The sequence below is a fragment of the Mirounga leonina genome, unplaced genomic scaffold, assembly GCF_011800145.1.
Source record: "Mirounga leonina isolate KUSES-001 unplaced genomic scaffold, KU_Mleo_1.0 Mir_127, whole genome shotgun sequence".
Classification (NCBI taxonomy): Eukaryota; Metazoa; Chordata; class Mammalia; order Carnivora; family Phocidae; genus Mirounga; species Mirounga leonina.
Window position 1 is genome coordinate 62,049,319 of NW_023270316.1, and position 24,078 is coordinate 62,073,396.

Genomic DNA, 24,078 nt, shown 5'->3' on the forward strand with positions numbered 1-24,078 from the left:
AAGTAAGGTCAGGTAGTGGTGAGATACGGAAGCTGTGGGCTTTGGTGCCCACACCGCCACTCAGAAGCTGTGTCATTCACCTCCGAGGGCCAGTCTATCAGTAAACTAGGAATCATACTGTAATAACCGCTGCCCAACCCACCTCACATTCTTCTCGGCAATGAAGTCCTCCTGGTATATAAAAGGGCTGCATAGATTCCTAAATTGGGACAAGTGAGGGATGGGAGGCAGAAGTTAATGAAGATAGAGACATCGTGATTAAAAGTTTCTTCAGTAGCCCCGCTCAGGAGGCCTGGGTCACTTGCTTCCGTCCGGCGTTCAATAGGCTGCTTATCTCTTACCAGAAGCAGGGGTATTTGGTGGTAAGTAGAAGCTCTTTGTGGTGGCCTCCGGTGGGATTTGACTGGGTCTGCTGAGAGGGGTTGTCTCGGGGTTGACGTTGGCTCTTAGCAACAGGCATTTCAAAAGCACAATGCATGATTGTGGCCCTTTTGGAATACAGCAGTTGTGAGCAGTGGTCTATAGGACGCCAACTGTAAAATGTTGCTGTGTTCACACTCGTGCTAGAGACAAGGGAAGAGAAGCTAATATATTACTGCTGGAATTCTTCTATATTAAGGGGCAACTTTGCAATTTACCCCACAGAGCCTTCTGGAAGAAATTAGGATCATTTTTTTGAGACCTGCGCTAATACAGTGGGGCATTCATTCCTTTTATTTTATTCTTTACACGTTTGCAATAGGAAAATTTTATCATCCTGGAATTATTAAGTAGTTTGGGAGAAGGATTATTTATTTTTAAATTTATTTTTTTTGAGAGCGCCTTTCCTTATTTATTTTCATGCTAAAAAAATTTACCCTCTTGGAAGCCAAGTGTGTGTGTGTTTGTGTGTGTGTGTGTTTAAAAAACCTTGGCATGGGCATGAGAGCTGACCTTTGGCTTCAGAGGAGGAGGAAGTGCCTCGAGGGGCGGCCGTGGAGGGCATGAGGGAGGGCGGCATGAGTCAGTGTCTTTGCAACGCCCTCCTCTCTTCTTAGGCGTGAGCCCCGCCGGTCCCTCCAATGCCGTCTCGGAAAAAGAAATCCTGTAGAAGTGACCACTGTGGTGATGACAGTGTAAGTAGTTCCTCTTTTGAAGTCTTGTTGCTCCCGGAGCTGTGGGAGCAAGTCAGCTTTCACAGAGCTCCCTCAACTACTGACAAGCCCTGAGAAAATGCGTGTTTCCTCTCCAAGATGTAGGATGGTGTTGGTGACTACCAAGAATGATCGGCTGTAGGAGCCGGACTAGAAGGACTGGAGGCAGATGGATGGATGGCGTTTCAGGGTGGGCTCCGTGACCATGAAACATCACCTCAGTTTTTGGCCACTGCCTCTCCCGAAAAGGGGAGCACCTGCGTTTGTTATCTGAGAACTGCGGTCTCCTTCTGTGTCTGAGCAGAGGGGGTCATCGTCCGTGGTTATCTCTGTGCCAGTAGAAGATGCTCTTGTCTGCCTGCCTTCTCCTTCTCTATGAAACCTGTCCTACCTAATGGAAAGGGAGGACTGAGCCTCCTGCTTCCACATTTCTAAAGCTCAGCTCCCATACACACCATCTTATTCTTGACTTCATGACAGCGGTATTGGGAATGGTATCACCCTCATGCTCCTCGGTAATGGCAAAGTCAGCACATGAGCACTGTTTTCATATAGGTCTGGTCTTAGGCACAACACATGCAATGAGAGAGAGAGAGAGAGAGAGAGAGAGAGAGAGAGAGAGAGCGCTTCCTTGGAGGGTCTTACATACTATTTGAGAATAGAGACATGCTTTCTTCCTCCAGCCTGCCATTAAAACTCATCTCACCAGGGTCATTGACCTCCTAATTGCCAATCTCAGTAAATCCTTCCCCCTTTCCTGACCTGGCTGACATGACTTCATGTTTGAAAATCTTCCCTTGAACCTCTAAGACAGCATCCAGCCTTGGCTTCCCTGGCATCTCTCATAGTACGTCTTGAGGTCAATTGCTTCCTAAACCTGTCCCATAAATGTTGCTGCTCTTTCCCAGAGTTCCATTTTTGGTTTTCTTCTTGCTCCTTAATTTTTTTTTTTCTTAGCAATTTCATCTTAGCCCAGACCATGTGATTCTACATTTTAGTAAGCTTCTCAGGTGTACTGATTCCCAAGCAGTTTTGGGAATTTCTGGACTTCTTAATTGCTCTGGTTCTTAGCTTTCCCATCTATAAAATGGGGATAATAATGGTACTTGCCTCATTGGACTGCAGTTAGGATTAAGTGGGTGATATATATGTAAAGCACTTATAACAGTGCCTAGCACATAGTCAGATTTATATAAAGCTCTGGTTGTTCTTATGTTTAGGCAGAAGACATAAGGAAATAGGAAATAAGCTTTCAAAGGAACACTGAAGTCTTTTTGCAGAGACAGATTGTTGTTCCCCAAAATCTAGTCTCCCTTTTCCCCAAATCCCCACAGCTGCCCAGCATTCCTTGTAGCTAGGTATGACCCTATAACTAGGTTCTAGCAACAAAGGCTAAGTGAAAATGTCCTGTGGCATTTTCTGGAAACTTCCTGGCATGTCAGCCAGCTTGTGCTCCTTGTCCTTTCTTCTTTCTGCTATTCTGCTGTCTGGAACTTGAGGTGATGGCTGCCATCTTGAAAGGTGAGCATGGGGATCATCTATCAAACTTGGTGGGATGGTGAGCTGGAAGCACATGGGTGCTTGAGGACCTCGTGGAGCACAGTCTCCTTAAACCCCCGGCCTATTTATTTATATCTGGACTTTCACATGAGAGGGGGGATATTCTGTCTTCTTAAAGCCACTACTATTTGGGGTCTTCAAGCTGGATTGCAGCCAACCTAATCTTCATTTATCAGAATCTTAACTTAATCTTAACAGAAGGCTGATATAGGCAGTGCATGTTGAATTAGGCACCAAAGGCCAAATTATGTTTTATATGGTAGACAGTAGGAGAACTACTGAAGGTTTGGGGTAACACAATGGGAAATGCACTTTAGGAAGATTAACCTTTCAGTCATGTAATGGTAATGAAAGAGCCTAGAGGTGGGGAGAATAATTAGGAGACTGATAGACAGTGGGCAGGACAGGTAGCAATGACAGTGTCAGGTGGGTGACAGTGGGGAAAATGGACAGGAGACACTGGATGGCATCATCCATGTTAAAAGAGGCTCAGTGGTGCTTTGCAGCAGATAGGGTGTCTTAGTGAAGATGTGGGAGAGGGAAAAGGTGGCTTTAAGGTTTTGAATGAGATCTTTGGAGGATGGTTCAGTGGTTTGTTGGAACTGTCTTGTACTGGGCTCTTCCCCACTCTATTCATTGAGTTCATGTTGATAGCTTGAAATTGGCCATGGTGGGAATATGGAACTCTATGGAAATCAACAAATGCTACAAGTCCCTTTCCCCCACAGAGTCAGTTTACCAGCATGTCACTGGTTCAAGTGCCCACAACACGAAAGTCAGGAGGAAGAGCTGGTTTGTGAGACAAAATGAGCTTCACCTTACCCCTGAAGATTTCACGTGTTGGGTAGCTGCAGAGCAGGTGGAAGCTAGTTTGGAAGCAAGCACACAGCAATAGAAATGCTGAAGCTCTGGGTATAAGAGATCATCCAGGAAGGTCTCCACTCTGTAGACCAAAAATAAAAGGGCAGAGAGCAAAACCCTCAGGAGTATCTCCTTTTAGGACTCAGGGGGAATAGAAACCAATGGAAACAGAAGAAACAGGTGATGAGGGAGAGGGGAGACACAGGACAGTTTTGTGCCATGGGAATGAAGGGGAAAGAGAGAGAGGCCAGGAGCTATAGTAAAGTTGAAGCCAATGAGGTCTGAGAAAAGGCTGCTGGATTTGGGGGTCAGCGAGCCATCAGAGGGCAATATTTAGAGAGGGATGACTGCGGAAGCCAGATTCCTCAAAGCCTGAGCCCAAGAATATGAAACTAATTTGTACAGCATCCAGCAAAATTTCTAGTGCATCACAGGCTATGGATAAATGCATTTTGATGCATTTTATAAATGCAAAGTACTTTGGAGATTACTTGACTGTCTGAAGACACTGATCTTTAAAAACTGCATGGAGGTTGGGGCTATCTAATTCACCACGAGAAGAAAAGCAATATTGGGTGCAGTGGAGATTGTATATGGGGTGTGTGGCTTGGCCCATGTGGTCATGTTGTTATCTGTTGACTAAGGAGATGAGCCTGTCTGTATGCAGGGGCTTCGGAGCTGACCACACTGTATGTGCATTAAGACTGCTCTTTGATTTGTAACTGATGTTGTTAGAGTTTTCTCTCATTTGCTCCATGGCTCAGTCCTACCCTTTGCCTGCAGCAGTTGCTTTTTCTTTGGCGGCTCTGTGTTCGCCTTTACATGCTGCAACGGTGGTGATGCTTTTCTGCAATTCACTATCCCCAGAGTTAGGGCACCCGGGTGGCTCAGTCGGTTAAGCGTCTGCCTTTGGCTCAGGTCAGGATCCCAGGGTCCTGGGATCGAGTCCCACATGGGGCTCCTTGCTCAGTGAGGAGGCTGCTTCTCCCTCTGCCTGCTGCACCCCTGCTTGTACTCTTGTGCTCTCTCTCTCTCTCTGACAAATAAATAAAATCTTAAAAAAAAATACCCCCAGAGTTGTGCATGGAAGTCCTTAAAATACTTCTCTATTTCATGGTTACCTGCTTCTGTTGGGAAGGTGGAGGGATGGAAAAGAGGGAGAAGGAGCAATCATACTTGCAGAATGCCCACTATTTCTTTATTCATTTAACAACTATTTATTGAGCACCTCTAATTGCCAGGTCTTTTACATCTCATATCATTCTTCCAGGAAACTTTCTGGAAGGTTATCATCCTGTCCATTTTATAGATGAGCATTCCTGTGCATGTGTGGGAGAGCTGATTGTCATCCAGGACTTTATGGTGGGTAGTTTTTTGTTTTTTTTTTAAGATTTATTTATTTATTTGAGAGAGAGAGAGGGAGTGCATGAGCAGGGGGAGGGGCAGAGGGGAAAGGAGAGGGGAAGCAGACTCCCGGCTGAATGCACAGCCCAAGGTGGGGCTTGATCTTACCACCCTGAGATCATGACCTGAGCCGAAATCAAGAGTCAGACGCTTAACCGACTGATCCACCCAGGTGCCCTGGGTAGTTCTTTCTTAGCACAGTATAGGTTTGATTCACAGCTGACATACAGATAATGGAATTCTCCAGTACTCTGCATGTAACATCCTCAGCAAGTTCAGTCCTGGAGTTATGACCATGTGTGGGCTTGGACATCATTGAGAGTTCAGTACCTAATCATGATCACATTCTTGTGGATTCTGCTTCCAATCACATGCTCCATATGCTCCACATGCTCTCTGTACCTAGGTTGTTGAGGTAGGAATATAGAACTAGGAACACTGGCTGAAACTGGCATCCATTTTACATCCATTCATTCAACAAAAACATAATAAACTCTGACTGCAAAACACTGGGATTATAGAATTGAATAATCCTTTGTTTCTGCCCTCAAGGAACTTGAATGTTAAAGAGCAAGCTCAAGATGAGAGCTCCTCAGCCAAGTCAAAATCAATGATCAGATACGTAGTACTTTGTGTGTAACCTGTGGTTTCTGAGCAATTTTGCTCTGTGGTTATCCTTACAATATTTTCTCTACCTAATTCATATGACATCAGCTCCCTTGAGGAGTAAGTGCCTTGAGAGTTGGGACTGTGTCTCATGTGACTTTGTATCCCTACCACCTGGCACAATTTCTGGCACATAGGTGCTCAATGGATGCATGTTGAATTAATGAAGTACAAGGGCTGCTTATTAATTAATATTAGTATTTATCTTTTATATCAAACATGAGGCCCAAAGACATTAATTTATCACATACTAGAATTTGGCACACACTAGAATTCAAATGTTCTAATTTCTAAATGTTACTGCTTTACTGTTTACTTATGTAATTTATTTTTGGCCTCAAGTATACAGAGTTAAATTCAATATACTTCTTGGGTCATGATTTACTAAAATCAGTGTGCAAGGCCACTCTCTTTGTTATGTTTTATTTTCTTCTCTTACTTTTCTCATCCCCTGCTCCCTGCCCCCTGACACCCACTCTAATTTGTTGTATGCATGCATTTTTGAAGAATAAATAGTGTTTGAATTATGCATGTGTTGCTTGATTTCCAAGCATTTAGACATTTTCTGGTTACCTTTCTGTTACTGATTAAAGAACATACACCGTAAGATTTCAGTCCTTTGAAATGTACTGAAGCTTGCTATATGGACTAAGATATCCTCTATGTTGGTAAGTTTTTCATGCATATTTCAAAAGAGTATTTGAGATATATATATATATTTCAATATATATTATATATTTCTGCAGTCATTTGGTACAGTGTTTAATGTGTCTCAGGTCAAGTTTATTAATTACATGGTTCATATTTTTTATATCTTTATTGATTTTTATATCTGCTTGGAGAATTGTGTTAAAATCTCCTGTAAAGCAGGGCGCCTGGGTGGCTCAGTTGGTTAAGCAACTGCCTTCGGCTCAGGTCATGATCCTGGAGTCCCAGGATCGAGTCCCGCATCAGGCTCCCTGCTCCGCAGGGAGTCTGCTTCTCCCTCTGACCCTCCTCCCTCTCATGCTCTCTCTCATTCTCTCTCTCTCAAATAAATAAATAAAATCTTAAAAAAAAAAAAATCTCCTGTAAAGCTCCTTTTGCTTTGTATATTTTGATACTATGATGTTAAGTGATTAGATATTTAGGATGGCTGTCTTCCTAGTAGATAGAAGCTTTTTTACTTATGAAATGTCTCTATTTCTAGAAGTGCTTCATGCCTTTGAAGTCTATATTGTCTAATATTAGTACAGCCATATCAGCTTTCTCAGGGTTAGTGTTTGCATGGTATATCTTTTTCATCCTATTACTTTCAGCACATCTATTTCTATGTATTTAAAATGAGTCTTTTGTAAGCCACAGTCAAACAAATAATTGGGTTTTGTTTTGATTCCTCAGTCTTTCAACTGGAGTGTTTAGTCAGCTTGCATTTAATGTAATTATGATATATTTGGAATAAGAAATATCATCTTTCTATTTGCTTTCAATATATTTTACCTATACTGTGTTTCTTTTTTTCTCCTTGTTTGCCTTCTTCTTGACATTTTTAAACATTCCCTTTCTTCCTCTATTAGTTTATAGTATAGTTTATGTATTAACTAATACATTCTTAGTATTGTTTAGTGCTTACTTGAGAGGTAACACGGATCTTTGTCAATTTAAAATCTAACATACATTCATACTGTTACTGTTTTCCAGACACAATAAACCTTAGAACATTTAACCCCACCTTCAATTTATTTACTATTGTTGTCATGTATTTTATTTTATTTTCTTAGAGGAGGGGAGGGACAGAAGGGGAGAGAGAGAGAGAAGAGAGAGAGAGAGAGAGAATCTTAAGCAGACCCCATGGCCAGCACAGAGCCTGATGCGGGGCTTGATCTTATGACCCAGAGATCACGACCTGAGCCAAAATCAAGAGTCGGATGCTTAACCAACTGAGCCACCCAGGAGCCCCTCTTGTCATTTATTTTAATTTTATATGTATTTAAAACCCCATAAGACCATTGTCATTTGATATTGTCAATGTTTATTTAGACAATTGTGTTTATTATGACTTACATTAATTGTGTTTATTTAGATTTGCCATTTGCATTGTTCTTCATTCTTTCCTGCACTTCTGAGTTTTTGTCCAGAATCATTTTTCTTTTGTGTAAAGAAAAGCATTTAGTGTTCTCATTAGCGTTGATGTACTGCTGATAGTCTCAGTTTTTGTTTGAAAATATCTTTACTTAAGCTTTACTTTTGAGCGATTTTTTTTTTCTGAGTATAGAATTCTAGATTGGCAATTATTTTCTTTCAATACTTTAAAGGATTCCATTGTCTTCTGGATTCTGTTACTTCCTGTGAGAAGTAAGGTGTCAGTAATCTATTTTTTTTCTTCTGATTATGTCTTTGGTTTTTAAGTAGCTTCAGTATATGCAAAGATATAATTTTTTTTATTATTATGTTATGTTAATCACCATACATTACATCATTAGTTTTTGATGTAGTGTTCCATGATTCACTGTTTGCGTATAACACCCAGTGCTCCATGCAGAATGTGCTCTCCTTAATACCCATCACCAGGTTAACCCATCCCCCCACCCCCCTCCCCCCTAGAACCCTCAGTTTTTCAGAGTCCATAGTCTCTCATGGTTCGTCTACCCCTCTGATTTCCCCCCCTTCATTCTTCCCCTCCTGCTATCTTCTTTTTTTTTAAACATATAATGTATTATTTGTTTCAGAGGTACAGATCTGTGATTCAACAGTCTTGCACAATTCACAGCGCTCACCATAGCACATACCCTCCCCAATGTCTATCGTCCAGCCACCCCATCCCTCCCACCCCCCACCACTCCAGCAGCCCTCAGTTTGTTTCCTGAGATTAAGAATTCCTCATATCAGTGAGGTCATATGATACATGTCTTTCTCTGATTGACTTATTTTGCTGAGCATAATACCCTCCAGTTCCATCCACATCGTTGCAAATGGCAAGATTTCATTCCTTTTAATGTCCATCGACAGATGAATGGATAAAGAAGATGTGGTATATATATATACAATGGAATATTACGCAGCAAAGATATAATTTGTGTGTGTGTGTGTGTGTGTGTGTTTCTGGTGTTTGTAGCCTTCTTGAGTTTGTGGCTTGATGTCTTTTTATAACTTTTGGAGAATTCTTAGCTATTCCTGTCTTTCCTGGGATTCCACACACATTAGGCCATTTTCTTATACTCTTTTCCTATACATCTATACTTCATACTTTCTTCTGTATTTTCCTTCCTTTTGTCTTTCCTTGCTTCAGTCTGGACACTTTCTTCTGATATTATCTAGTCAACAAGTTCTCTTTTGAGATAATTTTATAATTTCAGGTATTACATTTTTCACTTATAGAATTCTCTGATTTAAAAAAAAATGTAGTTTCTAAGTTTTTAGCTCTTGGCCAATATTCTCCATCTTTTTTTTTTTTTTTAATTCTGAAAACATATTAACTATAGTTATTCTAAAGTCAGTGCTTGATAACTTCATTATGAGGATTTCCTTTAGGCCAGTTTCTATTGTTTTCCTCTTGGGTCCCTGACAAGTTTTCTTCTCATATGTCTGGTCATGTGTGTATGTATGTTAAAATATTTGTAATATAAAATTTGCTATTGTAACTATTTTAAGTGTACAATTCATTAATTCCAATCACATGTTCTACAACCATCACCACTATCTATTTGCAAAACTTTTTCATCACTCCAAACAGAAACTCTGTACCCACTAAGAAATAACTCTCCCATTCCTCCTTTCCCTCAGCCTCTGGTAACTGCTAATCTATTTTCTGTCTTTATGTATCTGCCTGTTCTAGATATTGCATGTAAGTGAGATCACACAATATTTGTCCTTTTTTGTCTGGCTTATTTCACTTAGCATCATGTTTTCAAGGTTCATTCATCTTGCAGCATGCGTCAGAACTTTATATCTCTTTAAGGCTGAATACTATTCCATTGTATGTATAATCACATTTTGTTTATCCATTCATCTGTTGATGGATACTTGGGTTGTTTCCACCTTTTGGCTGTTGTGAATGATGCTGCTATGAACATTGGTGTGCAAGTATCTGTGTCTTTGTTTTCTTTTTTTTTCTTTTTTTTTTTTTGTATATACCTACAAGTGGCATTACTGGGTCACATGGTAATTCTATATTTAAATTTCTAAAGGAATTTCCAAACCATTTTCCACAGTGTCTGCAGAATTTTACATTCCCAACAGCAATCTAAGAGGTTTCCAATTCCTCTGCATTCTTGTCAACACTTGTTATTTATTTATTTATTCAATTAAAGCCATCCTATTAGATATGAAGCAGTATCTCATTGTGGTTATGATTTGCATTTACCTAGTGACTAATGATATTGAGCATCTTCTCATGTGCTTATTGACCATTTGTATATCTTCTCTGGAGAAATATCTATTCAGGATCTTTGCCCATTTTTTATATTGGGTTGGTTGTCTGTTAGTTGTTGAGTTATAGGAATTCTTTATATAGTCTGGATATTACATCCTTATTACATAAATGGCTTACAAACACTTTCTCCCATTCTGTAAAGTTTTTTCTCACTCTGTTAATAGTGTTCTTTGAGGCACACATTTTTAATTTTGATGAAGTCCAATTTATTTTTTCTTTTGTTACCTGTGCTTTTCGTGTCATTTTTTTTAAAATTTTTTTTTTTTTTTTTTTTTTTTGAGTAATCTCTACACCCAACATGGGGCTTGAACTTACAAGCCCCAGATCAAAAGTTACATGCTCCACTGACTGAGCCAGCCAGGAGCCCCTACTGTGATATTTAAAGAAATCATGGCCAAATCCAAGGTCATGAAGATTTGTCCCTATGTTTTCTTCTAAGAGTTTTATAGTTTTAGCTCTTATGTTTATCCATTTTTAGTTAATTTTGTATATAGTGGTAAGGTAAGGGTCCAATTTCATTTTTTTGCATGTGGATATTCAGTTTTCCCAGCACTATTTGTTGAAGAGCCTATTCTTTCCCCCATTAAATGGTCTTGACCCTGTTGTGAGAAATCAATTGACCACAGATGTAAGGGTTTATTTCTGGGCTCTCAATTCTACTCCATTGGCTTACATATTTCTCCTTACACTAGTACTGAACTGTTATTTTGTAGTAAGTTTTGAAATTGGGAAGTGTGGGTCTTTCAACTTTGTTCTTTTTCAAGATAGTTTTAGCTACTTGGAGTCCTTTGAAATTTCACGTGAATTTTAGGATGACATTTTCCATTTCTGTAAAAATTGCTGTTGGGATTTTGATAATGATGGTATTGAATCTATAGATCACTTTGGATATTGTCATTTAACAGTATTAAATTTTCCAAACCAATGACCATAGGATATGTTTCCATTTATTTAGGTCTTATTTAATTTCTTCAATAATGTTTGGTAGTTTTCAGTGTACAAGTCTTGTGTCTCCTTGGTTAAATTCATCCCTATATATTTTATTCTTTTTGATTTGTAAGTGGGATTGTTTTCCTTCAGATTGTTCATTGCTAGAATATAGAAATACAAGTGATTTTTTGTTCTTCATTATTTTTGCTATTACATTGTTGATTTTTTTTTTTTTTTTAGCTCTAATCATTCTTTACATGGATTCTTTAGAGTTTTCTGTATATCAGATCATGTCATCTGCAAATAGAGATTATTTCACTTCTTCCTTTCCAATTTGGATGCCTTTTATTTCTTTTTACTGCTTTATTGCTCTGGCTTAGTACTATGTTGAATAGAAGTGGCAAAAATAGGCATCCTTATCTTGTCCCTGATCTTAGGGGAAAGATTTCAGTCTTTCACCACTGAGTATGGTGTTAGCTGTGGAATTTTCTATGTGGCCTTTCACATGTTGATGAATTTCTCTTCTATCCTTAATTTTTTTGTGTGTTTTTATCAAAGGTGTTGAATTTTGTCAAATACCTTTTCTGTATCAATTGAGGTGATCATGTGAATTTATTTCTTCATTCTATTAATGTGGTATATTATATTGACTGATTTTCATATGTTGAGCCACTCTTCCATTTTTGGGATGAATCCTACTTGATCATTGTACACAATCTTTTTTTTTTTTTTTGTACACAATCCTTTTAATATGCTGTTGAATTCAGTTTGCTGGTATTCTGTTGAAGATTTTTGCATCTACGTTCTTAAGAGATTATTGGTCTGTAATTTTCTCTTCTTGTAGTGTTTTTTTTTTTTTCTGGCTTTGGTATTAGGATAATGCTGTCTTCATAAAATGAGTTTGGAAGTGTTCTTCCTCTTTAGTCTTTTGGAAGCATTTGAGAAGGATTGGTGTTAATTCTTCTTTAAGTTTGGTTGAATTTGCCAGTAAGCCATCTGGTCCAGGACTTTTCTTTGCTGGAAGGTTTTTCATTACTAATTCAATCTTTTTTTCTTGTTATGTGTTGAGATTTTCTATTTCTTCATGAATCAGTTTAGATAATTTGTATGTTTCAAGAAATTTGTCCATTTCTTATAAGATATTTAATCTGCTGGCATACAGTTGTTCATAGTATTCAGAAAACACAGTGTGTGTGGATTTTGGAAATTTATTGAGGCTTCCTTTGTGAAATTGCAGGTAGCAGATTTTGGAGAATATTTCATGATTATTTGAAAAGACTGTTTTCTGTGTTTCAGGTAGAATTCTGTAGATCAAACCTTGGGCTTACCAATTATATTATTAAACCTTTGATATTTTTCTACTTTTTTTTTTTTTTTTTTTGGTCTATTTGCCTTATCAGTTTCTGAAAAAGATTATTGAATTTCCAACCAAAGCTGTTGTTTTATTGCATTCTTTTTGGACTTGTTCTTTTATGTTGTGAGATCACATTGGTTAAGTGCACATATATTCACATTCATTTTATCTTCTATTCTTCTTGAGCATTTTACCAAAGTATAATGTCCCTTTTTTCCCATTAAATTCTATATTATGATTATTAATTATGCTGGCTTAGTTTTGGTTCAGATTTTCTTGGTTATCTTTTTTATTTCTTTATGATTTTTTAAAAGTGTGCCCTGCAAATAGCATAATGCTAAATTTAAGAAATCCAAAACTGATTGGTGAGTTCAACTCATGTACATCTGTACAGTTACTGCTATATTAGGACTTATTTCTGCTAATTTATTTTGTGTTTTCTATTTATGCTATTTTATTTTTATTTTTTTCTTGCTTCCATTATTTTTCTTGTGCTGACTTAAAGCCATTAATTTTATTTATGTTCTTCTTATGGTTACCCCCCTAGCTTATCAAAATCATGCTTATGTCCATTTTTCTTATAATTTCATAAGCTAATCATATCAATATTTTTTGCCTTGAATGAGATACTTATCTTTATACACTCCTGGCTCCTTTTGGCAATTGCTTTTATTAATCCACAATGCCATTTTGACATCATCTGGATTTAATTCTGGATTGTTATGAATATATTTTTGTTTTTCTTCTTTTCAAAATTTTTTTTCACTTAGACAACTTTACTGAGTTATGTATTCATCCTTACTTCCAATATATCATGGCATCTTCCTGGATTTACTTTTTTCTTTTCTTTTCTTTCTTTCTTTTTTTTTTTTTGTTGCAGTGTTCCTTCTGAGACTATTTTCAAAGAGGGTCTATGTGTGGTTAAACTTTAAGTCCTGTATTACTGAAAATATCTTAATTTCATCCTTAAATGACAATTTGAGGATATGAAATTCTAGATCCAAAGTTCTTTGTCTTTAGCACTTTGAAAATACTGTTTCAATGTCTTCTTCTAGGGTTATTGATGAGGAATTTTTTGTGAATCTGATTCTTCTTACTTTGTCTATAATCCATTTTTACTCTCAGAAGCTATTGGAGTTTTCTCTTAGACTCTGATGTCCCTAAGTTTCATGTCCATATATGAGCTTTTTTTCTTATTTAACCCATTTGGCACTGCAGGAGCAATTTCTATCCAAAGTGTTACGAGTTTATTTCAATTTTGGAAAATTTTTAGTAATAATTTCTTCAAACACTCCTTCCCTTCTATTTTTTTCTCCTTTTTAGGGATTCCTACCATGTGAGTATTGGTTATTCTACTTCTACACTCCGTATCTTCTTAAATTTTCAACATCATTTTCCATCTTTTTATCCTTTCTGAGGTCTACTTGGAACGCCCTGGACTTAATCTTCTGGCTTAGTAATTTGTTTCTTGGCTGCTCTCCAACCCATTTATTGAGCTCTTTATTTTAACTAAAATACTTTCATCCCCAGTGTGCTGGTTAATTATGTGTCAACTTGACTAGGCTATGGTGCTCAGTGGTTTGGACAAACACTAGTCTAGATGTTGCTGTGAAGGTATTCTGTAGATGTGCTTAATGTCTACAAACAGTTGACTAAGTAAAGGAGATGACCCTCAACAATGTGAATCAGGCAACGGCCTTTAGAACACAAACTGAGGATCCCCAGAGAAGAAGGAACTCTGCTTCAAGATGTAACAAAGAAATTCTGTCTGAGTTTCTAGGCTGCCAGCCTGCCTTTTGGATTTTGAACTCAGGATTCATTTTAACTCTTGCCTGAGTTTCTAGACTGCTGGCCTTTCCAGCAGATTTCAGAACTGCTGGCCCCAACAGTCACTGAGCCAATTCTTTAAAGTAAATCCTCTCTCTCTCTCTCCCCCCTATTGGTTCTGTTTTTTTCTGGAGAAGCCAGGCTGACACACCCATTAACTCTACTTTCTCATTTTTAAAATTTATAACTGCCTGCTCCTTGGTAATTTCAATATCCTCCCTTATCTCTGAGGATATTTACTCTGCTTCTTTCAGACTCTTTTTCTGTGTTCATTAAATCTGCTTCCTCTCGTGTAGGCTGTTCAATGAGCTGTTGTTCTTATTTAATGGCTCGTTATTTTCCCCTGTGAACCACATTCCCTTGGAAATACTTCAAGAGCCCTTTTCTATTTGTATCTTTTTCCTAACCGGGTGACCTTGCTCCCCAGGGACCTCTTACCTTGGGCTGCTCTGACGTTACCCTTCGATTCTAGTGGGCACTGGGCTGGGCTGGCATTGCTCTGTTTCTATTCCATTTGGGTAATGGGGCAGATACTGATCTTCCCAGGACAATATTGGGAAAAAGGGCAGAAACTGAAAGTGTTCCTTCCCGCCCAGGCTCATCCATGGCACTGGCTCTCCTTCAATGTAGGTGCCATTTCTCCTCCACACAGCGACCCAACCACACTCTGTGCTCCCAAGTGGGTCTCACAGTTGTGATGTCAGGTTTGGGGCCTCACCAAATTCCTTCCTGCTCCTCTGGTATCCCAGAGTTTGGTGTAGGGGAGGAAGCAGTGACCCGTATTAGCTTCCCATCTTATTGGCACTCTTTCAGTCACTCTCCTGCTTGGACTGACTGATGGATTGACTAGCTGATGGAGGAGCCAATGGATGTACAGGATCTCCTGTCTTACAACAGGCCAGTGAGCCTTGATTGTGAATGGGAATTTCCTATTTCTTCATTCTGAGCAGGAAAATAACCTTACCAACTCAGCCTCACAAATAAAAATTCACTAAAAAGCTGGATAATGTGGCAAACCCACAACAATCTTGTTAGAGCTAACAGATCAGGTATGCGGGAGTTGGAGGAAGGTGAGGGAGACAGGGCGTCTTGTTTTGTGACCACCTCTGTTAGTGCCACCTGGGCTGGGACCTGGTTTCTTACATCAGTGGGCAGAGTAGACAAGTGCTTCTCTCCAGACTTGACTACCTCCCTTAGCCCATGGAGGGCATTTTCAGTGCTCTGGGATATGGCTGCTACCACCCACTTAATTGGTGTCACCCCGAATGCCCAAAGCTGCCTTTATATTTGGGCATTGTGCATGCCTGCTGTGTAAATATGAGCGCACTGCAAGGTTAATCATCAGGAGGCTCCTCCTTGGAGCTCTTGGAAAATCCCTAGATCTGCTACCTGAGACCAAGAATTTCTCTTAGAGACGGGCAAGCTCTTGGGGTGGGCTGTGCTGGCTTGAGTGAGACTGTTTCTATACGGATGAGAATTCCAGGTCATGCTCTGCATATCCACGCAATGTTCTGGTCCAGATGTAGGCAGGGGACTGGTGAGCTACCCGGAGGAACTCCAACTCTGTCAGATTTCATAGTATGTAAGAAGGGGGAGCAGATACTTAAAAATTACAATTAAGCTCTCTAGCTGGTGAGTATAGCTGCAGGTCATGCATAGTGGGGAGTGAAATGGTTTAGAAAAAGTATGTCACCTGCCCTTCATATGGCACGTTTTTAAGTCTCTGGTAACAATCATAACAACTACCAGTTGTAAGAACTTTGTGCCAGGAAATGTGCTAAGTGTTTATTTGGATTGTCTCTTTACGGCACCCCAAAATCATGAGATTATCATAGTTATTAATCCCATTAGACAGATGCCACATATGGGAATTAGACAGACTAATTTGTCCTGTGTCACACTAAGCGAGTGGCCAAGCTGGTCTGCGTGACTCTGGAGTCTTGTGCTGAACCACAAGCCATATTGCTGCTCAGAGCCCTGGCCCTTTTGTTTGAAGGGTGGACTGCTCATTATGTGTTAATCAGCATTTCCCATTAGAAGACTTGCATTTGTACCTTTACTGAATTGCTTATTCAACAGGCCTTTATTAGCGTAGCATCTGGTTCTAGAAGATTGAGTGTTAAAAAAGCAGCAAATGTAATGGAGTAGCAGAGACCTTTAACAGGGCTCCTTTCTTCTGCTGCCATGTTGGCATTTTGCTCCTGGGCCTGTTTCATTTTTCCTTGGCAATGAGCTGGAATACATCAGTGGAGACAGACACCGCCACAGAGCTGCTGCCCCAGGTCAGGGGGTAAAATGGTCAGACCTCTGCTGCCTTGGGGGAGTAAGGAAGCCACAGGTGACCTTCAGAAATTCAGCTGCGTGTTTAGTTAGCTTCTTTGAGCCCCCACCCGCCGCCCCCCGTGAGCAAAGATGCAAGTTTCACCTCGATTTTTGTTTGCTTTTGGTATTTTTCTCATATGGGTCTGATGATCCCGAGCTTGTGTCTTTGATCTGCTTTACTGATTCACACTGTGTCTTTCTGAAGTGGAGGGAGTAGAATGTTTCAAGCCAGGCACCTTTTCTGTTTCTCTTAAGCCTAGGTATGTTTACATAGGAACTGAATCATGTGCTTCTTATTCACGTTGGATTTACCCGTGTGGACTCTCCTGGATATGTTGAGGAAGCCAGCGAAATCATTCTGTGCATTTTCTCTTTGAACCCAGAAGCTGTATTTAGCCAAAGCTAGATGGAACTGTTGCCGAGGGTGGAGTGGGGCTGAAGGAGTGCATGGTGATATTGTGAGATTTTATTTTGCAAAGCTGGTCCTAAGCCTACTAAAGCAACTCCTTCTGGCACTTACTTGGGAACGTTTGAAGGACACTCCTTACAAGGCAGACCCTGAACACAAGAATGAGGAATAGAGGAAAAGAGATATAAATAAACCTAACTATGTCACCTAATAAGATCTGGAAGTCAAAAAGGTTGGACTCCAATTTGGGATGAAGTCGGAATGGATTCCTTTGTTCAGTTCATCCTGAAAAATGTATTTGTACAATCTTCTCTTTCAAAGAGTACCTTTCAAATAATATGGGGGTGGCGTTAGGGGGGTGAGAAAAGGCCTCAATGATGTGATGTCATTTCGATTCCCTTTTCAATGAAAATGTCAACCTTTTTTCATGAACTAGGTTCCAATCTATCAAAACTCTGAGAACAACAGGGAGACATCACCACCTGGCTACAGGTGTAAAGTTGGGGCAAGCATCTGTTCCTATCTTGTTTCCTGATGTATTTTCAAGTCCTGCACACCAGTTGGGGTAATAAAGAAAGCACTTGAGGTCGGCTAAGCAGTTTTCTCTAAGTTGTGGGCTTTTGAGCCTTGCTGGCTGAGCCTTTGCGGCAGGCCGAGGCTGGTCGATTGTCTTGCCAGCTTACAAAAGAGAAAGTAGGTGTCTCGGTGGGAGCGGAGTACGACCATCGTCTTCACGGGGCTGTGTGTACGAGGGACATGAATAGAAGCAGGTTTCAGTGGAAGCCTTACGATTGAGCTTTTTGCTTTTATTATTTGGTTTCCATGGTAAATCTTTTCAAAAGAGTAGGATTACAGTGTCTTTTACATACCCAGGGTAGTATGAGGAGCGATGCCGTGCATCAGCAGAGGGCTTGAGAGTTTACAAAGTAAGCTTGTGTAAAATGCCTCATTTGATCCCCACTAGAGCCCATTATGGTCATTCCCATTTTGCAGAAGAAGACATTGAGGCCCAGAGAGGCTAAATGGCTTACTCCTGGTGGCACAGAGAAAATGTAGCAATGTCAGGTGTTGACAGAGGCTGGGTGTGGATTTCAGAGGGTGCTCTGCCTAGCCCAGGGTTGGAGGCAATATCTCAGGATCAGTAGCCGCTTCTGCCCTGCAAACCCAATTGTGTACCCACGATTAGATGAGTTCTTAAATGGGAGCGGTACCTGCGGAGGGCATTTGGAAATGTGTGGGAGCTTTTTAGCTTCAGTCATTTGGCCGGTGGGGGGGGGGGAGAGGAGGGAAAAACCATTTATATTTAGAGATGGGGACCAGGGATTTAAATATCCTACTACACGCAGGGCTGTCCCATGAAATGAAGACTTCCGTCCAAATTTTCAATAACATTGCTGTCCAGAAACACAGAAGAGCATCTTTTCCTTCTTTAAAAAAAATACATATGGAGTTTATACATATGATTATGTTTGAGCTAAAGAGGTCTCCCCTGCTCGAAGAAATGTTTGAAAGTGCCTGGGCTGGCTGTCCTTTGCAGTACCTCCAGTTCTAAACTCCCACTACTCCCTGTGTCCTTGTTTCTGGCTTGCCCCAAACCTACCCCAGACAGGGGCTCTGGCCTCTCACTGGTCTGAAATTCTGAGATGGAAACACCGAAAGCTGAATATCATTAAAACGTGCAGGTGGCTTGGGCTCTGTGATGGGGACTGGATCATGCCAGTCTGAATCACTCAGGTCAGAGATCCCTAAGTCCTCTCTGCTCACAAAGGGGAATCTTGCTGCAAATGCTGTGATTCTGCAGACAACCAGTTACAGATGTGGGCACCAGGGGCACCAGCTTTCCTCCCTCCCCTGCCGAGAAGACCCGGTGCTCACAGAGTCTTCCATCTTCTCGAAAGCTGCTCTTCCGCACAGGATGAAATTTTTCAGCTGGAAGTGTTAAACTTGGGGGTGGCTGGGGAGAGGGTGTTGCACATGCAGGAACCCGTCTGTCACAGCCATGAGCTGGTGAGAGCTGAGATGTGACAGTTTATTCGCAAAGCCCGAGAGTGAAGCTGGCAGCATCTCAACCCTCGGATCGCCCTGGCCGGCAGGGCTTCCTTACATCTGCTGCTGTCTGCCTCCCCGCAGGAGCTGGGCGCCGCTGGAGAAGCCTGGCATTCGCTCACCAACTCTTAGTTACACTTGGTGATAGAGAGAGGCAGCACCGTAGGTCAGGCTGGAAAGAGAACGCTCTTCAGTGCTGCCTTAAGAATCCTCCCAGATATCCCCTTTTGAGCACACCGCACACCCCACAAGAGCCCCATGAGTGGGTGTGGTTATTTCCACTTTACAGATGAGGAAGCACCCAAGACCCCACGGCTTCTAGGCAGTGCGGCCAGGTTCTCACCCACAGCTGTCTGTGCTGAGCTAGCCTGCCTCTGTGAGCTTGAGGCGGCCATAGATCTCCGGGGGCCGTTTTCTTCTGCAAGGACTGCTGGGGTTGTGAGGGGCGAGTAGCCCAGACTCCATGGATGTCTTGCTCGAGGTCAGAGCCTCTTGATTTGGCTGGTGCCTGGCATGTAGGACGTGCTTAGCAGCTCCTGTTGAATGAGTATGCTGGAAGTCTAGGCTTCCTTCACATATCTGTGCCGTGCCAATAATCACATTTTGTTTTAAATTCTACCACCTAGCTGCCTTGCAGACGAAGCAGCCTCTGGATCTGGGGCGGGGAGTTTTAGGACTGCGGGCAGGGGCCATAGCTTTTACAGCAATGGAGCACAGGGGATGGATAATATACAGGTAGAGTGACTAGAGAGGTGAGCTGACTGAAGCAGCTGAGGCCCATGTGAGGTCATATTTCACAAATACAGTAGCCTAAAAGGCTCTATATACTGCCTGGTCTCTGCCCCTCTTGGATACAGGGCTGGGACCAGGTAGAGCAAATGAGGCATTATTGGCTCCAGGCACAAGTTTAAGGCGGAGCCAAAGAGCTCTGCTCTCAAGAAGAATAAAGTTGTAATACACTATTTTTAAAAATCTAAATCGGTGCAAAATTTAAGGAAAGGCAGAAACAGTCGCACCAGTGCTTGGGCTAAGCCATATTAGAGCCTGAGGCAAAAGGGAGAATTCCTCATACTGATTCTGTCTTTATTAAAAATATTTATAGTTTGCTTATCATGGATTTTTGCATGAATTTTGATTTTTAAAAATATTGCATTAAAATATAATTTATCTTGATTCCTGAGCTTTTTGGTGCCCCTTACTTTTGCACCTGAGGTGAATGCTTCATTCTCCTTACCCTAGTCCCAAGCCCCGGCCGTGCCCTCGGGTCCTCCCACTGTGCCCTTGTACTCCTCCAGCTGGACAGTGCTTCATGCTGTGCTCCAGACATGGCAAGTACTTAGGCCACAGGGCCTTTGCTCATGCCATTCTCCTTTCCAGGCCCTCCCTTCCCCCACATACCTGAATGGCTCTGTCTCCACCTCTTTTAAATCTTTGCTCCTTTATTTGTTTACTATTCTTTGTCCTATTCCTGTCCACTCTAGTGTAGGTCCTATGAGGGCAGGTGTTTTATCTGCTGTAGCCCAGCATGTGGTAGATGTTCAGTAAATAGTTGATGCACAAAAGAATAAAGGAAATATGAGGAACAGGTCCACCTGTTGAGGAGTCTAAAAGCCATAATGAGGAGTTTTATTCTGAGGGATAATAACCATTGTAGGCTTCTGAAAAAAGAAATCACTATCTATAGCTACTATTTCCATGTGCAGGCACTCTGCAAAGTACTTCTAAGATATATTTTCTCCTTAAATCCTCCCCGCAGCCCTCTTCCCCAACGTTTTACAGATGAAGAAAGTGAAACACAGAAAGGAGCACGTCCAAACACAAGGGTCGTGGATTTACCTGTAGATCTGTCTGAGCTTCCGTGAGGGTCCTTGTTTGTAGGATGCGTTAGATAGAGAAGAGACAGATTGGAAGTCCATGGAAAACCAAGGAAGTAACGTGGGAGGTGAGAGAGGCCACGGTGCAGAACAATTTCCGTTTCCCCCCTGTCTCTTCTCCGATGCCTGTCCACAGGGCACAAAGTCCGGGACGGATGACGTGGGCTGATCGCCAGTCACTAGAGAGGAGGCCAGAACTGGGCCAAAAGTGGCTGGCAGACTAGTGAGCAAGGCCACTGGACTGAGCTCTGTTGGCAAGTATGCATTCAGAATTTCTCTTTAAATGAGATTTTAATCAGATTAGCAATGTCATCTTTTGTAATAACAAACAAACCTGTGCTTCTTCTGACTCCGACTTACTAACCAGGGCCTTGCTAGCAGCTGTCCCGTCGGACCGGGTGGCCTGGGAGTCTCTTGGAGCTCTCTGGGGCACAGTGGTACGGTTGTACCAAGCACAGCCCTTAGGGATCCCAGAAAACCTGGGTGCACTTTGGTTCTGTATATGACTTTGCCTCCCGGTGCCCATTTCTGCAGGGTGTGGTGGTGACAATCCCTTTCTCGCGGGCTGTTGAGAGGATTAAATGGGATCGTTTCTACAGAGCGCCTAGCGGGACGCCCGGCATGCAGGAGGTACCGCACGATGTTCGTGTCCTTTACTCTTTGTTGTTGTTTGTCCTAGTTCTTTGTAGGCTGGTCAGTAGGCCGTAGGAAAAGGTGGAGGGCAAGAGCTGAGAGTCCAATGCCGTCTGGTAAACACTGATCAATAGGGCTAGAGGCGACCCTCAAATATGGTCCCTTGATTATAGAAGCACACATTTAAAAGTGGTATAGGATAGGGGCGCCTGGGTGGCTCCGTCAGTTAAGCGTCTGCCTTCAGCTCAGGTCAAGATCGCAGGGTCCTGGGATCCGGCCAGCGTTGGGCTTCCTGCTCAGCGGGGAGCCTGCTTCTCCCCCTCCCTCTGCCGCTCCCCCTGCTTGTGCTCACTCACTCTCTCTGTCAAATAAATAAATAAAATCTTCTAAAACAAAAAAGTGATACAGGATGATAAAACGACATTTAAAGAATGATATAGCTCTAAGAAGTTCAAAGCACTTTACGCACATGATCTTATCAACCCTAGCAGAATCCCTGGGCAGGTACTGTCTGTCACCTCCATTTTCAAGAGGGGAAAGAGGCCCGGGAAGGACCAAAGACCCGTCTGGTCCCTGTTCAGCCCCGTCTCGTGAGCCCACATGGCAAGCAAGGGCCGTCTGGAAAGTCAATGCTGCCTTCTGAGTGCCCGCATGTCGAAAACTCCCCCTAATCTTAAGCACCTTAATAAAGCGATGCTTTCTTATGGGGGAAAGTAGAGCTTTCCAGGGAAGTTTTCTTGAGATGAATTACTGGAATAGCAACTTCATCTTATTAGAATTAACATGCTCTGGTAGAGCCCACAAGGGGATTTGCTTCATTCCAGAGTCCTGAGGGGGCAAGTTGAGACACGATTAGTCAGTATTAATGGATTCTGACTAATCCATGGGATCAAAATTATCCTGAATTTTTGTTTCTCTCTGCTCCTCCTTTTTCTTTGCTTTTCTTTGCTTTTTTCTTTTTCTTTTTTTTTTTTAGCGTGGGTGGCACTATTGACCTACGGGCACTAAAATGGACAACTCTTTGGGATGAGTTTGGTTAAGAAGAGGAGCCAAGGCACAAAGTTCAAGCACTACTGGAGAAAGCTGAACCCCATCTGGGGGAGGAGACTGTAAGTGCTCCCTGATGAAGAGAAAACAGCTTGCTATTTGTGGTAACATTGACCCTGACTGCAGACAACACAGTCATCAAGTGGCCACAGTGTATCTTCTCCTCAGTGTGTTAGATGGACAAAGGTGACCTTCATTCAGAAAGATGCTGGGGAGGCAGGGTGGAGGCTCAGGGTTGCCGAGCCGGGTTTGACTTGACCTCACCAGCTCATCATCCTGCCAACTGGAAGCAACAAGCATTACAAAATAAGGTTGCTGGTCTGTGATCTCGACTGAACCCCTGGCACCCGATGGACCACAATTCCTGAAGCCACTCGAGACTTCTTCAGTTGTAACTGACATGTTCATCAACCCATTAAATAACCATCATACCACGGAGTTTTATATTCATTTATTCAACATGCATTTTTGTGCCTGGCTCTGTAAGAGACGCAAGTAATTTAAGGATGAGGGTGGCACAGAACACTTGCCCAGACGTTCTCTGATTTAATCCTCACAGCAATCTTAGGACGATGAGCATATATTGCTCCTGTTTTATAGGCGAGGTGACCAGAGCTTGGGGAGAAGACTAAAAATTGCCCAAAATCTCATGTATAGGGAGTAGACGGGAATCAAACTCATGTCTTCTGAAAACAAATCATTATGACGACAACTAGTGTTATTGAGCGTTAAGTATGTGCAGAGGTAGTGACTTCGTCCCTTTACATGTACAGGATGGCATCGAATTCTTGAAACAATCCCGTGAAGTAGGTACTATTTTTATGGTACCCAGTTTGCAGATGAGCAAACACAGAAGGGTAGTTCAGGAGAGGAAGTAAGAGACAGAGCCCTTGCTGGTGGCCCAGCTGCAAAGGGGATCCCACTGGCCTCCGTGAGTAGGCCACATGTTTGAGTTTCCCTTGGGGTGAATGTATCAGCCCTGATCTTTTCGAAATCTCTCTATTTGAACATTTAATGAGAACATGCCACTTTCTGGGAACACTTTCTGCCTGTCCACAGAAGTGGTCCTTTTCCGGCTCTGAGAGGGCCGACACTGGTGAGAGGGGTGCCGTCTGGTTGCTCTTGGCCTGTTGCTTTTGTAGGGGTTTCGGAAGGAGCTGCTGGTGGTCATAGTAACCACCACTCCCATCATCACGCTACTAACATTTTTTAAAGCACTTACCCCATGCTAAGCACTTGGCAAACATTAACTCATTGAATCCTCACAACATTCTTATTAGGTAACTACTGATATTATGCCCATTATATAGAGGGGTAAACTGAGGCCGACAGGGCCCAAGCAATGGGCATGGTTACTCTGCTGATAAGTGGCAAAGCGGGGCTACCTGGTAGACATCGGCGTTTCCCACCTCCCTGCGAAGGCTGCTGTAGTCTGAACTGGCTGGTCCAGCAGGAGCTTCGTTTTGCATGCTGGGTCTCATCAATATTCAGTCCCAACAGGCTCGCCACAGGACTGCCTGCTCTGCCCAGAGCCCCTGCCTGCTCCCGGTGACCTTGGGCAGAGACTCTTCAGGGGTTTGGAGAAAGCCTCTCTGGAAGAA

General features: G+C 42.0%; 1 long non-coding RNA gene across 2 annotated transcripts; it reads left to right on the forward strand.

Moving 5' to 3' along the window:
* The first annotated feature begins 839 nt into the window (after positions 1-839).
* Positions 840-22,564, forward strand: LOC118009482. 2 transcript variants are annotated; one of them, XR_004678943.1, is made up of 3 exons: positions 840-1,323; positions 21,332-21,439; positions 22,407-22,564. It is a non-coding gene; the product is annotated as an uncharacterized LOC118009482 (long non-coding RNA). The 2 variants fall into 2 exon arrangements; XR_004678944.1 differs by having other exon boundaries at positions 21,332-21,427.
* The last annotated feature ends 1,514 nt before the right edge of the window (positions 22,565-24,078 follow it).